Raw genomic sequence first — 17,047 nt, forward strand, 5'->3', positions numbered from 1 at the left:
ATGCAGTAATATCCATGTAAATCAGAAAGCCACATCACTGGAATAATCCGAGAGTTCCTAGCAATTGACAAATGAGTGTGCCTGGCTATCCCTGTACCTCTGGTTTTACCAGTTTGAGTTGAGAAAAAAATAATAAATAAATAAGCAATAAATATTGAGAACATGAGAGTCCTTGAAAGTGAATCTGTAGGTTGTAGTCAGTGATCAGTTCAGTTGAGGGGAGAGAAGCTATCCACTCTGGTTCGGGAGCCTAATGTTTGAAGGGTAATAACCATTTCTGAACCTGGTTCTGTACCTCCTTCACGATGGCAGCAACAATAAGGAGAGCATGGCCTGGATGGTGGGGGTCCTTGATAATGGATGCTGCTTTCTTGTGGCGGTACTACTGGTAGATATGCTTAGCGTTGGGAGGGCTTTATCCTCTGATGGACTGAGCAGTTACCTGTCATTTAAACTCTCTATCCCACTTCCCAGTCTGACCAATCTGTCCACCTTCCTGCACTGTTCTAATGAAGCTCAATGTGAACTTGAGCCTGGCCACACTGCAGCCTTAGGGACTAAATATTAAATTCAACAATTTCAGATAACTTGCTTTCTCTATAGCAAAGCTGGGCAATTCTGTTGAAGGTTATCCATCTGCGATATTAACTCAGTTTTTTTTTCTCCTTCAGTTGAGACTGCCCAACAGGCTGGATAGTTCCTGCAGTTCTGCCCTGCGGTTCATTGTTTTTACTTAGTTCTTTAGTTTATCTCTGGCCTGCTGCCCATATCAATCGGTCAGATAGCTTCATTAACAATTTATCACAATGCCAGTCCTTATCAGTGTTATTCCCTTTCTCCAATTCATCCTTCCATGGATATAACTGCATAGCCCTAATTGTTAATGCTATTGTGCAGTGCCTTTGAGATGATACCAGCTGTAGGTACCATTATCGGGACAATATATACCCCATTCATGTTCTATAGTCTTTCAATTCCCTCTGTAGATCTTTAAAAAAATATTTGCTCTCTTTACAGTTTTGATGAAGGTTTTTTGTACTGAAGCATTAACTTTGATTCTTCTTCCACAGATGCTGCCTTATCTGCAGAGTTTATTCAGATTTCTCTATTTTTAATAGTATAGTATTATCATAGGTTGAATGAATAGTTTTAAAATTAATTATATTTTAGTTAAAAAAGGAGAAATGGCTGGGAAAACTCAGCAGGGTGAGCAGCATCTGTGGGAAGCAAAGAATGCTCAAGATTTCAGATTAAAACCCTGCATCAGAGCGTTCTTTGGTAGAATTAAGATTTGCATTGTTTTGAAGCAGAAACTACAAATCATAGTTCAAAGTAAATTTATTATCAAAGTACATATATATCATCATATACTCCTTTTTGTAGACTTTTCTATTCAAGGGCATTGATATTTCCATACAGGCCGTGATGCAACTAGTCAGTATGCTCTCCATCATGCATCTGTAGAAGTTTGTCAAAGTTTAGATGACGTGCCGAATGTTCGCAAGTGTCTAAGAAAGTAGAGGTGCTACTGTGCCTTCTTTGTAATGGCTCTTTTGTGAGGGACCCAGGACAGATTCTTTGAAATGATACTGCCAAGGAATTTAACGTTGCTGACCCTCTCCACCTCCGACCCCCTGATGAGGACTGGCTCATGGACTTCCAGTTTCCTCCTCAGTAATCAGTTCTTCAGTTTTGCTGACATTGAATGAAAGGCTATTGTGAATTTTCAATCTCCCACCCATATGCTGATAATACTGATCTTATTCCTTTCCTCTGATTATATACAAATGGGAAAGATCATCATTACCGTCACTCATGTATTGGGAATATAATTACCAGCTTTTATCTGATTTCTGACCTGTTGTTACCATGACAGATTGTATAATGTTGTGAAGATATATCACAGGCTACCTAGAAGTAAAAGCGGTAACACATTTTGCTATTGACAAATTTACAATGGATTTTGCTATAAATGCAGCCGAAGACATGAGTTTTCAATGGATTTCAAAGTAGAATATAGGAGCCCATGAAGCATCTTCATATATATATAGCAGAGAGCAATCACACAGAATCAAAACCGAAATGTAAAATTGAAGAGCGTGGTGAAAGTACATCAAGCAGTTATACACTACACATATCTGAAATAAACTAACTGATGACTAAAAGGAGCCAAATACTCATCACTAATACACTTCTGTATTTGCTTTGCCCAGTGAAGGAAAGAATGAATTGAAATTATATAGCAACCTTCAATCGCAAAACTTCACACAAAGCATTTTAAAATAAACGAGATATGTTTGAAATTAAGTTACTATTGAAATGTAGGACTGTTTTAATACACATTTATGTAGTTTATAATTAGCTTTTCCTTTCATGATGCAAACAGCATATTTACAGGACATATTGTCTTTATTGTGGCAAAACATTCTTATCTGCTTGGTGGAATGTCATTTTTTAAAAAATCACCCAGATACATTTGTAGATGTTAAGGAACTGATCAAAAACTTGGTCATCTAGATAGAATTTAGGCATTTTAAAACAGTTAAGCAAACTAGTAAGACAGAGAGATTTATAAATGGATCACAAGAAATTTTGCAGATACTGGAAATCTTGAGAAATACATACAAAGTGCTAGAGGAACTTAACATGTCAAGCAGCATCTATGAAGGGAAATGAACAGTTAATTTTTCAGGCTGGGAACTTTCTTGAGGACTGGTAAGGAAGGGGACAGACACCAGAACAAAAAGGTAGGAGGAAGGGTTGGTCACAAGATGGCAGAAAATGCTGGGTGAGTGAAAAAGTAGGTAAGTGGGGGAAAGAGGATGAAAGAAAACAATGTGAAAAGCTAGTAGGTGATAGGTGGAAGAGATAAATGGCTGAAGAAGGAGGAATCTGATAGGAGAAGGCAGTGGATCATGCAATAAAGGGAAAGAGGTGGGGAACCAGAGGGAGGTGTGGGCAGGTCATGGGGACAGGGGAGAAGATGAGGAATGTGAGGACTGCTGGAATAAGTGAAAGCAAAAGGGAGGTGGGAGGATAAGCATGGAAAATGGAGGGGAGTGGTTGTCACAAATTTAAAAAAATTAATGTTGATACTGTCAGGCTGGAAACTACCAAAATGAAATATGAGGAGAATAAATACAGTATATTTAATTTAAGCACAAAAAATTCTGCAGATGCTGGAAATCCAAAGCAACATACACAAAATGCTGGAGGAATGCAGCAGGTCAGGCAGCGTCTATGGAATTGAATAAACAGTCGATGTTTTGGACCAAGCCCTTCTTCAGTACAGATTTCATCTGAACCTAGTTTCTGGCTAAAAAATTCTAGTGAAAGTGGGACACAAGTACTAAATGGTAAAAAGCAAACGCATTACGGTTGAAACCAAAACTCTTGAATATAAGACTATAAGTGAGAGGAGTAGAATAGGCCATTTGACCCATCGAGTCTACTCTGCCATTTGATCATGGCTGATTTATTTTCCTTTTCAACCCATTCTCCTGCCTTCTCCCCATAAACTTTGATACACTTTGATACCCTTACTAATGAAAACCTATCACACTGCACTTTAAGTCTAACCAATAACTTTTCCTCCATAGCCGTCTGTGGCACTGAATTCCAAATATCCACCACACACTGGCTGAAGAAATTCCTCCTCATCTCTGTCCTAAATGAATATCCCTCTATTATGAGGCTGTACCACCTGGTCCTAGATTCTTCCACAATAGGAAACATCCTCCGCACTTCCACTCTTATCTAGAGCTTTCAATATTCAATAGATTTCAATGAGATCCCTCCCTCATTTTTCTAAACTACTGTGAGTACAGATTCAGAGCCATGAAAGTCCCCTCATATGTTAACCCCTTTATTCCTGAGATCCTTTTCATAAACCTCCTCTGGATTCTCTCAAATGCCAGCACCCATCTCTCATAGATATGGGGCCTCAAACCATTCAGAATATGGGCTTCAGCATTACGTCATTTTCATATTCCAGTCCTCTCAAAATGAATGTTAACATTGCATTTGCTTTCCTCACTTCCGTCTCAACCTGCATGTTAACCTTTGGGGAATCCTGCACCAGGACTCATGAATCCCTTCGAACCTCTGAATTCTGATCTCATTCCCTGTTTAGAAAATAGGCTACACCTTTATTCCTTCCACCAAAGTGCATGACCGTCATTTCCTTACACCGTATTCCATCTGCCACTTTGTTGCCCAGTCTCCTCATCTGTATAAGTCTTCCTGCAGACACCCTGCTTCCTCAACACTATCTGCCCCTCCACCTATCCTTGTGTCATTCACAAACTTGGCCACAGATAGTTAGTAATGGACCTAACACCCAACCTGTGGAACACCACTAATCACTGCCTCCAAACAGAAAAGGCTCCCTTTATTCCCACTGATAGCCTTATGCCAGACAGTCAATCACAGCCAACCTTTTGTCCATCCTTGTATCTCTCCTATAGTATCATGTGCTCCTATTTCGTTTAGCGGCCTCCTGTATGGTACCTTGTCAAAAGCTTTCTGAAAGTCGAAGTAAACAACATCCACGGACTCTTCTTTGTTTATCCTGTTATTTCCTCCAAGAATTCCAACAAATTTGTTAAGCAAGATTTCCCCTTAAGAAAACCAGGCTGACTTTGACAACTTTATCATGTGCCTCCAAGTACCCTGAAACCTCATCCTTATATTGTGAACAGTCAATATTTAGGATCACTCTCTGCTTAGCACAGGTCAAAATTACCCTAGAATCCAAGAAGTGGGCAGATTGGTACAGGCCATAGATTCTATCAACTTTATTTCTATTGGTGATTTGATCCTGATTCATAGCAAATATAAATTTTTCATGCATTCCTCACCCTTTTCAGGAGCTTCCATCTTCCATCAAGTGTCAACTTCAACTTGTCTTATTTCATATTGTCCAATTTGATCCTTCCTCTATTACCAGTGCCAGTGCTGTGGCTCATGTGGTCTGGGATTTGACAGGATATTTGTGAAATACTGTCCGAGAAGAGCTGCCATTGCGAGGTTCTTGAGAAATTCAAAAATTATTTTCTAACGATAGTGTATCTACCAGTTTGGATCCACAATGATGGTGATATTGAGCATATTAGCCAGTAGTCAAACCAGATGTTAACAGTGTCTGTCGTGACACAGGTAATATGAACATTTTTGTCATATTACCTAAAATGATGATATAATTGGACAGGTGCCAGTGCTTAGAGAGACTGAGTTCCCATGTTATCTTGTACTTGTCCCTCTGATGAAATTATGACGGGCATCCTCTTCAAAGATTTATATCTGTGATTCATAGATTTTGTTAAGATAAGGAAGCTGTTGAAGCTAAACGTCCTTGCTGATTATGCCTTGCCAGAAGGTTATGTCCTGCCCACCCTGGCGTTAAAGTCATCCAGCTGTATCAGTTTGTCAAACAAGGTCTATTTCAAAGTTGGAGCAGAAGTACATCTTGGTGTTATCTAAAGCTTCTGGGATTGGGTGGTAAGAGTTGATGACCATTGCATGTTGATTCCAGGTTAGAATAAGCATAAGGGTCATAGGCATTTGCTAATTCCACAGGAGGCCTTCTTGGTGGCAAAGCTCACTCTATAAAGAGAGTGTCCCTTTCCAGAAGAAGCTGTACCCATGGCTTTGCCCTTTTAACCAGCCATCACCTCCTTACTTTGATTTGAATCTTGTCACACTGAATGAGGCATATCCCACAGAAGACGGTTGTTTGTAAGAACTATCTAATTAGTCAGGCTTCCTTCTTCTGTTTGAGTCACCTGTTTTAAGAAGGGAAAATTGGATGCAAAATGAACGGTAATTTTTATTCTTCGTCATGTTTCTATCAACAATAATTTTCCACAAGCCAAATCTTTGCTTCTTTTAAAGACGCAAGAAACAAAGTACAATGAAGCAAGTTTATTCTTTAACTAATGTCAGAATTACTAATTTCTCATAACCTCTGCAAGTTCATCAGTGACGAACATATTGGAGCAGTAGCCTTTCTACATTGATCACAATTAAGGAATTATATTCAAAATGCGCTTGGAATGACACTAGATAAGGTACAGTCGAAGCTTCTGCAAAAGTGGTATTGGACATAATTCACCTGTGTTTACAGTTCCCAAATCTTTTTCACCAGCTTGATAGATTCTGCTAAATCCGGTCACAGAACTAATACAAACTTTAACTCATATTCTCAAAATGCACTTAAGCATATGATGTTAAACATATGCTCTTTCTTGTGTAATATTAGTATCAATAAACTACTTTCTGGTAAATTCTTCAACAAAATTAAAATGTAATATTTATTATAAACATTCTAATTATTAGATGTAAAGAATTTTAAGGAGTGTAAAGGAGACATACACTATTCATAATACCTTTCACTATCAACATCTGCTTTACTCATGCACAATATATTTCACAATCTTTCACCAGGAAATGAACAGACTATAATATGGTTTCCTATTATCTATCTTCAGTGAAGATAATCTGTGCAGATGCTGGGAATCCAGTGTAAACTTGAGGACCTTAGCAGCTCTGGCAGCATCTATGGAGAGGAGTAAAAGAGTCGATGTTTCAGGCCGAGGTTCTTCATCGGGACTGAGTTCTTCCAGCATTTCCGTGAAGGTGTGTAGATTAGAAATAAATAAGATTCCAAACAATTATTATTGAAATGTGACAAAGTCAAATGTCTATTAAAATTTATTTAGAGAAAATAGGTAAACATTTAATTGTTATACATTAGTTTCCAGAACATATCTCTAGTATAATTGATGATTTATTTTTTTATGAAAATTGACATGCCATGCAGTTACCCTATTATTCATTCCCCTAATGTCAAAGTGGGGAGGTGATGACTTGGTGAACAATTGCAATTCTTTCCAGTGATGTTCCATTTCTGCAGTTGGCAACAATTTCAGAATCATCGTCTGTGGACCAATTATTGAATTTAACCTCTGAGTCCTTGCCAATCATTAATTCAGATTTAAAGGTTGAAAGCAGATATAGAGGTATTCTTATTAAATCTGTTTTTTAATTAATTTTTCTTGAAACCAGGAAAAATAATTTTGGATACATAGACATTTATTGATTGTATGACATCTAAAGATATCTTAAGATTCAACCTAATATGTTTCTTTATGAATTCAGTAATTATTATTTTATTTAAATCAATAGAAATAAAAATATGCCCCGGTCCATTAAAACAGTTAGCTGACTCCTTTCCTTTATTTTCCTGGAGTAAACTTGAGTTCCCAGCAGCAATGCAGAGAGGTGAAAGGGGACAACGTGAACCAGTGCAATGCAATCACAGTCATTAGCGAGTGGTGTAGGTCAGGGTCATTTCAGAGCTGTTCAGGGGAATCTCATTTGCACTAGTTTTTAGGATTTTCCTAAAGGGGAAGATGACTGAAATTAGAGTAAATGTCCTAAAATTAGTGTCTCATGTGGCTCCTCACTTCCTGTGTCAAAGCCTGCACCTGTTTTTTTTTTATGTTTTTGGCTCCTCTATAAACATTATTCCATAAAATATTTAAAATATCAAATACTACAGCATAGGAACAGATCCGTTGGCCCACAATGTCTGTGCCAAACACATGCCAAGTTAAACTAATTTGATTCCGTCTGTACAATACATATCTTGCATATTCATGGTTCTGTTTAAAAGCTATTGCCATATCTGCTTCCACCACTAACCCTGGCATTCTTTTCCAGGCATCTATCAACCTTTGTATGAAAATCTTGCCCTACACATGCCCCATAATATTTTCCTCTATCATCTTGAATGCATGCCTTCGAGCATTTGATATTTCTACCTTGGGAAAAGGCTTTCTCAGGTTCTACAGGAGTCTACACTGCAACTCCCCAGCTCTATGTTCACATTTCCCTGCTCTGTGAGCTGGCCTACAAAAGCTGCTCGCAGGCTCAGAATCAGAATCAGGTTTAATATCTCTGGCCTGCGTTGTCAAGTTTATTGTTTTTATGGCAGCAATACATTGCAATACGTAAATAAAGATTACAATTACAATAAGGAATATTGTCACAGTATATACTATTCCTACCAAAATGAACGTTAACATATTTTCCTTATCATCTGCCCAATCTGCAAGTTAACTTTAGGAAATCCTGCACAAGGACTACCAAGTCCCCTTCAGCCTATGATATCTGAATTTTCTCCCTATTTAGAAAATTGCCTACACCCCTGAAACACCTTCAATTACTCCAAAAGACTGAGGTTTGGTAAAATACTGAAAGGCTTTTATTCGCTGTACAATACGACCTCCACAGTGAGTGTCTGCCCCCGGACTGAGGGGGAGGGGCAAAGCGAACACCTTTATACAGGACTCTGTGGGAGGAGCCACAGGGGCAGTCAGAGGAGCCACAGGGGCAGTCAGCAGAGGTGTGTGTCCAGACAGGTAACCGAGTTACAACATATATACATGGTTTACCACATTCACCCCTCCTTTTTTTAAAAAGAGTCCCGTGGGGTGAAGTGACTGACAATATTTACAAGAAGTATATTTACAGGTTAAGTCTATCAGGCGGTCGAGTCCGTCGCAGTGATCTACGTAGCACCGGCGATGGCAGTTGTGCTGGCTCCGGCCTGACTTCAGGTGCCAGCACGTTAGGTGTCGGTAATCCCTCGTGCGTGTGCGTCGCGCCCGGTATGGGAGTGTCGTTTGGTGTCTGTATAGGGTTTGGGGTGCACGATGTCTCGTAGGTACATACATTGGTGGGTAGGGGGTCAATAGTCACCACAGAGTGTTCAGGGTAGGGGCCCGGAGCTCCTGCGGGCGCCAGGTCGCGGATGGAGACTGTGTCCTCCCGCCCATCAGGTAAAACCACGTAGGCATACTGGTGGTTCGCATGAAGTAAGTGAACCCTCTCGACCATCGGGGAGTATTTATTGCTCCTCGCATGTTTCCGGAGCAGCACTGGTCCCCGGGACGTCAGCCAAGTTGGTAGGGTGGTTCCAGTGGTCGATTTTCTGGGAAAAGAAAAGAGCCGCTCATGAGGGGTGGCATTGGTGGCTGTGCATAACAGGGAGCGGATGGAGTGGAGTGCCTCGGGAAGGACCTCCTGCCAGCGGGAGACCGGCAGTCCCTTTGACCTGAGGGCTAAGAGTGTGGCTTTCCACACTGTGCCATTCTCCTTCTCTACCTGTCCATTCCCCCGGGGATTACAGCTCGTGGTCCTACTGGTTGCAATTCCCCTAGCCAGTAGATATTGGCGCAGCTCGTCACTCATAAACGAGGACCCTCTGTCACTCTGGATATAGCATAGGTATCCGAACAGAGTGAAGAGCTTGCGCAGGGCTTTTATAACTGACATGGTAGTGGTGTCGGGGCAGGGGATGGCGAAGGGGAACCGCGAGTACTCGTCAATTACGTTAAGAAAGTACACATTGCGGTCGGTAGAGGGAAGGGGGCCCTTAAAGTCAACACTCAGTCGCTCAAAGGGGCAGGTGGCCTTGATGAGTGGTGCCTTTTCGGGTCGGTAGAAGTGCGGTTTGCACTCTGCGCAGACTTGGCAGTCCCTGGTCGTCATCCTGATCTCCTCAAGGGAGTAAGGCAGGTTCCGGGCTTTCACAAAGTGGAAAAGCCGGGTGACTCCCAAGTGGCAAAGGTCTACATGTAGGGCGTATAGCCGGTCGATCTGCGCGCTGGCACATGTTCCCCGGGATAGGGCATCGGAGGGCTCGTTAAGCTTCCCAGGCCTGTACATGATGTCATAGTTGTAGGTGGAGAGTTCGATTCTCCACCTCAGAATTTTATCATTTTTGATTTGGCTCCGCTGCTGATTATTAAACATGAACGTGACTGAGCGCTGGTCAGTTAGCAGGGTGAACCTTTTGCCGGCAAGATAGTGCCTCCAGTGCCTTATAGCTTCCACTATGGCCTGGACCTCTTTCTCTACCGCAGAGTGCCGAATTTCAGGGCCTTGAAGGGTATGGGAGAAGAACGCCACTGGTCTTCCTGCCTGATTGAGGGTAGCAGCCAGCGCAAAGTCGGAGGCGTCACTCTCTACTTGGAAGGGAATAGCCTCATCCACCGCATGCATTGCTGCTTTGGCAATGTCCCCTTTTATGCGGTTGAAGGCCATGTGGGCCTCGGCAGAGAGGGGGAATGTGGTGGACTTGACCAGGGGGCAGGCCTTGTCTGCATAGTTAGAGACCCATTGGGCGTAATATGAAAAGAAGCCCAGGCACCTTTTGAGGGCTCTGAGGGTATTGGGAAGAGGGAGTTCCAACAGGGGGCGCATACGGTCGGGGTCAGGGCCAATGACTCCATTCTCCATGCCACACCCAAGGATAGCAAGTCGGGTGGTCCCAAATACACACTTGTCCTTGTTATAGGTGAGGTTGAAAGATTTGGCCACTTGGAGAAATTTTTGGAGGTTGTTGTCATGATCCTGCTGGTCTTGACCGCAGATGGTGATGTCATCCAGATATGGGAACGTGGCCTTCAGTTGGCACTGGTCCATCATCCGGTCCATTGCCCTCTGGAAGACAGATACACCATTCGTGACACCAAAGGGGACGTGCAGGAATTGATAAAGCCTGCCGTCTGCCTCGAAGGCAGTGTAAGGGCGGTCCTCCTGGCGGATGGGGAGATGATGATAAGCGGATTTTAGGTCTATGGTCGAGTACACCTTGTACTGTGCTATCTGATTGACCATATCCGCGATGCGGGGTTGAGGGTATGCGTCGAGCTGCGTGAACCTATTGATGGTCTGGCTATAGTCCACGACTATCCTATTCTTCTCCCCGTTCCGAACAACCACCACCTGCACCCTCCAAGGACCTGTGCTTGCCTCAATGACCCCCATCCTGAGCAGCCGCTGCACCTCCGACTTAATGAAAGCTCTGTCCCCCGCGCTGTACCTCCTGCTTTTAGTTGCCACGGGTTTACAGCCGGGGGTCAGGTTGGCGAACAGCGGTGGGGGAGGGATCCTGAGGGTGGAGAGGCCGCAAGTGGTGTCGGTAGTGTGGCAGTTGGCATGGTGTTGGGTGGGATGCGCAGGTCGGTGTGTGTGTGTGGTCAGTAGCGGGGTACGTGACATATCTCTACAAAACAGGGGATTTATGACAGTAATTGGCAGGAGGGGCCCATCATACTTCATTGTCACGCTTTTCAGGTGGCTCTGGAAGTCCAACCCCAACAGCACAGGGGCACACAGTTGAGGCAAGACCAGTAACTTAAAGTCCCGATATTCTGTGCCCTGCACCACTAGCGTCGCTATACAACCCCCCCGGATGTCTGTTGTATGCGACCCGGAGGCCATGGTGACCCTCTGACTTACCGGCCGCATCATGAATCCACAATGCTGCACCGTGGCCGGGTGGATAAAACTCTCCGTGCTGCCTGTGTCAAACAGGCAGATTGTCCTGTGCCCCTCCACCAGGATGTCCATCATTGACCTTGCGAGCTGGTGGGGAGCGCTTTGGTCGAGGGTGGGGTCGCTGTCTTGGTCCGGCGCGGTGGGGTGGCCCGTGAGCACCCGTTGGTCGTAGGCGGTGGGAGGTGGCGCCGACCAAGATGGCCGCCTCCATGTCTCGCACGTGGTGGCGGCGTGCAGGGAAGATGGCGGCCCCCATGTCTCGCACGTGGTGGCAGTGTGCAGGGAAGATGGCGACCCCCACGTCTCGCACACGGCGCTGCTCGATCCCGCTCGCGGTTTTGACTTACAGACCTTGGCGAAGTGGCCCTTCTTTCCGCAGCTGGAACAGGTAGCTTGTCGGTCCGCGCAGCATTTCCGGGGGTGCTTCTCCAGTCCGCAGAAGTAGCACTTCGCGGACTCACGACTGGCTGCAGCCGAGGTCGATTCGCCGGCGGGTTGCGGGGTCTGCGGCGCCCACGAGGCCATCGGGGGATCGCGTGCCTGGAGAGCCTCGGAGTTATGCAGAGCGGCCTCCAACGTATCAGCCAGCTTGATCGCCGAACTTAGGGTAAGATCGGCTTTTTCCAGCAGCCACTGGCGCACGTACACTGACCTGGTCCCTGTGACGAAGGCGTCTCTCACTCGGAGTTCTGCATGCTGCGCCGCCGTCAGCTCCTGGCAATTGCAGGCTCACATGAGCCTCCGTAGGGCCCGGCCAAACTCAGCACTCGATTCCCCGGACCGTTGTTGCCGTGTCGCTAAAAGGTGCCAAGCATAGACGCTGTTTATCGGCCGCAGGTATTGTCTTTTGAGTGTGTCCATTGCGCTGTCGTAGTTCGGCTGGTCTCTGATCAGCGAATAAACCCGTGGACTGACCCTGGAGACTAGAACTCTGCGCTTCGCTACGGGGTCGGTCGCTTTAATGTCCTCTAGATACGCTTCGAAGCAGGCCAGCCAGAGTTCGAAAGCGTTTCCAGCGTCAGGCATTTGAGGATCGAGGTCTAATTTGTCTGGTCTCAGAGCCTGTTCCATGTTTTAAAATGTACAGCGAATAAAATTGAAGCACCTTCAATTACTCCAAAAGACTGAGGTTTGGTAAAATACTGAAAGGCTTTTATTCGCTGTACAATACGACCTCCACAGTGAGTGTCTGCCCCCGGACTGAGGGGGAGGGGCAAGGCGAACACCTTTATACAGGACTCTGTGGGAGGAGCCACAGGGGCAGTCAGAGGAGCCACAGGGGCAGTCAGCAGAGGTGTGTGTCCAGATAGGTAACCGAGTTACAACATATATACATGGTTTACCACAACCCCATATTCCTTCTACCAAAGTGCATGACCATACATTTCCCCTAGACTATATTCCAGCTGTCAATTCTTTGCCCATTCTCCCCGTTTCTTGAAGTTTTTCTTCAGATTCCCTGCTTTCTCAACACTCCTTGCCCCTCCACCTACCTTTGTTTGCAACCTTGGCCACAAAACCATCAATTCCATCATCCAAGTCATCGATATGTTAAGCAAAAGGAAGCAGTCCCACTACTTACTGGCAGACTATCGGAATAGGTCCTCTTTATTCCCATTATTAGCTTCCTGTCAGTCACCCAATCTTATAACCATGCTGGTATCTTTCCTATAATACCTATGGGATCTTATTTTGCTAAGTAGCCTCATGTGTGGCACCTTATTAAAGGCCTTCTGAAAATCCAAGTAAACAGCATCCACTGATTCTCCTTTGTCTATCCTGTTTGTTATTTCTTCAAAGAATTCCAACAGATTTGTCAACCAGGATTTACCATGAAGGAAACCATGCTGACTTTAGTTTATTTAATCACGTGACTCCAAGTACGCAAAACCTCTTCCTTAATAATGGATTCCAACATTGTTCCAGGCACTGAAGTCAGGTTCATTGGCCTATAATGTTTGGAGTGACATTTGCAATTTTCAAGTACTCTGGAATCATTCCAGAACCTAGTGATTCTTGAAAGATCATTACTAATACCTTCACAATTTCTTCAGCTATCTCTTTCCAAACCTTGGTCCAGCTGGTCCAGCTGACTTATCTACCTTCGGACCTCTCATCTTCCCAAGCACCATCTCCTTAGTAATGGCAACTACGCTCACTTCTGCCCCCGACACTCAAATTTCTGGCATACTGCTGGTGTCTTCCACAGTGATGACTGATGCAAAATAACTATTAAGTTTGTTCACAATTTCTTTGTCCCCCCCATTACCACCTCGCCAGCATCATTTCCCAGCAGTCCAATATCCACTCTTGCCTCTCTTTTACTCTTCATGTATCTGAAAAAATTTTTTTGGTATCCTCTTTTATATTATTGATTAGCTTATCTTCATATTTCATCTTTTCTCTCCTTATGGTTCATTTAGGCTGAATGTTGAAAATAACCCAGTCGACTGACTCAAAGCAGTTGCATGGGAGCTCATCTGTTTCCTCAGACCAGCACTGTACAACCTTCTGTACTGAATCCTCAATTGTTAGCTTCTGTTTGTATCCAGAGAGAAGGACCACTGACTTGCCAAAGTGTGGGAGAGAAGGGTGGTTGGTGGGGTGGTGATGATGGTTGGTTGAAAGGTTTGGTTAAAGTAATGGTCAAGTGTGTTTGGGTCCCTGGTGGGACAAAGAATTGTGTATGGTGTTGTGATTCTTATCTGAAACAAATATGCTTTCCATAGAGGCCATGCAGAGAAGATTAATTGGGCTGGTTTGCTGATGACAAATGACTGAGCAGACTTGACGTGCTTTCTACAGAGTTTAGATGAGTAAGAGGAGATATCATAAGTGTGTGAGTCCAAAGATAGAGGGAAAGATCAGATAGGCCAGTAACTGACCTTCCAACATAATTGGTACTTCTTTCTGCAATATTATTAACTCGCTGGTCTGAAGCAAGGCATAGCCAGTGGCAGGTATGATTCAGCTGATTATTCTTCATTTTATTATGCCTTTCGGTTGTGCACATTATACTCTCAGCACATTGGTGGCAAACTCTTTAACTGCCTCAATCCTGCTGTCTAGAATTCTGTTTCCAAAGAAAACCTACACAAATATCCCTGATTATTGCTTTAGATGCTGCCTGATTTGCTGAGTTCCTCCAGCACTTTGTGCGTGTTGCTCCCTGTTTATTTCACCTCTTTGACCAAACCTTTATTTCCCTTTCCTCACAAAAGCACAACACCTCTTCCTTTCTTTTACTGTGAATTACAAAGCATTTATACACTTAAAGCTGCATTTAGATGCAAATGATTTTCCTTGGTATTGAATGGGTTTCCAAATTGGCTCTTTTGAACATAAGAATGCTCAACCTTGCATAGTTTTCAGGAAGAAAGGTGTGATTTTTTTTGCATATGCAACGACATCACCACAGGTGGACAGTTTCAATGAATCCAACAGCTCATGAATATCAAACATGTGTAATTTTCAATAAGACTGTTGGCCTTGGACATGTGGCAAGTAAATGAATGTTTTGATCCTACTGAAGTTATGATTTATTCTCAATAATGATACGCTTAATATTTAAGTGATCAAGAATTAATGAAGTGCAGAAGAATGACTTAACAGAGGAAGGTTTTCCAGTCCTCAGGAAGGGTCTCGGCCTGAAAAATTGGCTATTATTCCTCTCAAGATATGCTGCCTTCTTTTTAAACCGTTCTTTTGTTGATTTGCTCTTGTCTTTTGGATTATTGTCTTGTTGCATTATTTAACTTCTATTAAGCTTCAGGTGACAGACTGCTACCCTGACATTCTCCTGTAAAATGTCTTGATACAATTTTGAATTCATTGTTCCATCAATAATTGAAAGTTGTCCAGGCCCTGAGGCAGCAAAGCAGCCCCAAACCATGGTGCTCCTTCCATCAAGCTTCACAGCTGGGATGAGGTTTTGGTGTTGATGTGCAGTGTCCTTTTCTCTCCAAACATAACAATGTAAATTTCTGCGAAAAAGTTCAACTTTTGTCTCATCTGTCATCGGAACATTGTCTCAGAAGTGTTGTGGAACATCCAGGTGGTCTTTTGCAAACTTGAGATGTGCAGCAATGTTTTTTTTTGGAGAGCAGTTCTTTCCTCTGTGGTGTCCTTCCATGAACACCATTCTTGTTCAGTGTTTTTCTTATAGTGAACACATGACAGAGACTTTAGCAAGTGCTAGAGATTTATGCAGGTCTTTTGCTGTTACCCTTGGGTTCTCTTTCAACCCCTTCAGTATTGCACATTGTGCTCTTGGTGTGATCTTTGCTGGATGCCCACTCCTAGGGAGAGTATTAACAGTACTGAGTTTCCTCCATTTGTAAACAATTCCTCTTACTGTGGACTGATAAACACTCTGGTCTTTTGAAATGCTTTTGTAGCCTTTTCCAGGTTCATGTGCCTCTACAATTCTTCTTGTAAGGTACTCTGAAAGTTGTTTTGATCGAGGCATGGTGCACATAAACAGATCTTTCTTGAGAAGAGCAAGGTCTGTCGGTGTCTTTTTTAAAGGGCAGGGCACCTCTACAACCGACACGTCCAATCTCATCTCATTGATTGGAACACCTGACTCCAAATAGCTTCTGTAGCAGGTATTACCCCAGAGGGTTATACTTTTTCCAACAAATACATGTGGTATTGGATCACTTTTCTCAATAAATGAATAAGTATAATGATTTTTGTGTGATTTATTTTATTGGGTCCTCTTTATTTAATTTTAGGACTTACGTGAAGATCTGATCACATCTTAGGTTATATTTACGCAGTGTTAGAGAAAATTCTACAGGATTCACAAACCTTCTAGCACCACAGTATGTGTACAAATTTTTACACTGCTCTGCCATAGCTGCTCTGAGCCTTAATTCCATCCACCCAATTAGATTACCTTCCCTTGTCTAATAAAGATAGAGTTAGATTTAGGTATATATCTTGCCGAAGAAAGCTTTATAAATTGGAATGTCATTACTACCAACAGACCCAGTTAGCTGCTGCAGTGCAGATTTCATCTGAAAGCTTAATTATGTAGCTTTGGAGAGGGCCCAGAGGAGATTTATGAGAATGATCCTGGGAATGAAGGGGTTAATGTATGAGGAGTGTTTGCCAACTCTGGACCTGTATTCACTGGAGTTTAGATGAAAGAGCGGGTATCTCATTGAAACCTGTCGTATTGAAAGGCCTAGATGGAGTGGATTTGAAAAGGATCTTTCCTATAGTGTGTCAGTCTCAGACCAGAGGACAAAGGCTCAGAATAGAGAAGGACTTTAGAACAGAGATGAGGAGGAATTTCTTTAGGCAGAGGGGTGGAGAATCTGTGGAATTCATTGCCACAGATAGCTATGGGAACTAGGTCATTTAGGTATATTTAAAGTGGAGCTTTATTAGTCAGGATAGCAAAGGTTACGGGGAGAAGGCAGGAGAATAGGGTTGAGAGGGATAATAAATCAGATGGAATGATAGAGAAAACTCAGTGGACTGAATGACCAAATTCTGCTTCTATGTCTTATGGTCTTATGGAGGTTATAGGGATCATCAGTGCAGACAGTGGGGAGTTGGGCTGCAATGTTCAGGCAGGTGACTAGTGAGGTGACACAGGTTTGTCAGTGGAGATGAGCTAAGAATCGAGCCATCAATTGGTGGAAATACTGTAACCATCAAAGGTGGAAAGATAAAGAAAGCATTTAAC

The 17,047-nt window shown here is 43.3% G+C and overlaps 2 long non-coding RNA genes across 2 annotated transcripts in view; one reads left to right on the forward strand and one right to left on the reverse strand.

Moving 5' to 3' along the window:
- Positions 1-17,047, forward strand: part of LOC134343995 (uncharacterized) — a 56,104-nt gene that overhangs the window by 7,806 nt on the left and 31,251 nt on the right. Inside the window, exon 2 of the long non-coding RNA XR_010017351.1 lies at positions 6,489-6,636. This is a non-coding gene — a long non-coding RNA (uncharacterized LOC134343995). The remainder of the gene's footprint in view (positions 1-6,488; positions 6,637-17,047) is intronic.
- Positions 8,953-17,047, reverse strand: part of LOC134343994 (uncharacterized) — a 110,646-nt gene continuing 102,551 nt past the window's right edge. The window contains exon 4 of the long non-coding RNA XR_010017350.1: positions 8,953-8,995. This is a non-coding gene — a long non-coding RNA (uncharacterized LOC134343994). The remainder of the gene's footprint in view (positions 8,996-17,047) is intronic.

Source organism: Mobula hypostoma, chromosome 3 (assembly GCF_963921235.1).
Source record: "Mobula hypostoma chromosome 3, sMobHyp1.1, whole genome shotgun sequence".
In the NCBI taxonomy this organism is placed as follows: Eukaryota; Metazoa; Chordata; class Chondrichthyes; order Myliobatiformes; family Myliobatidae; genus Mobula; species Mobula hypostoma.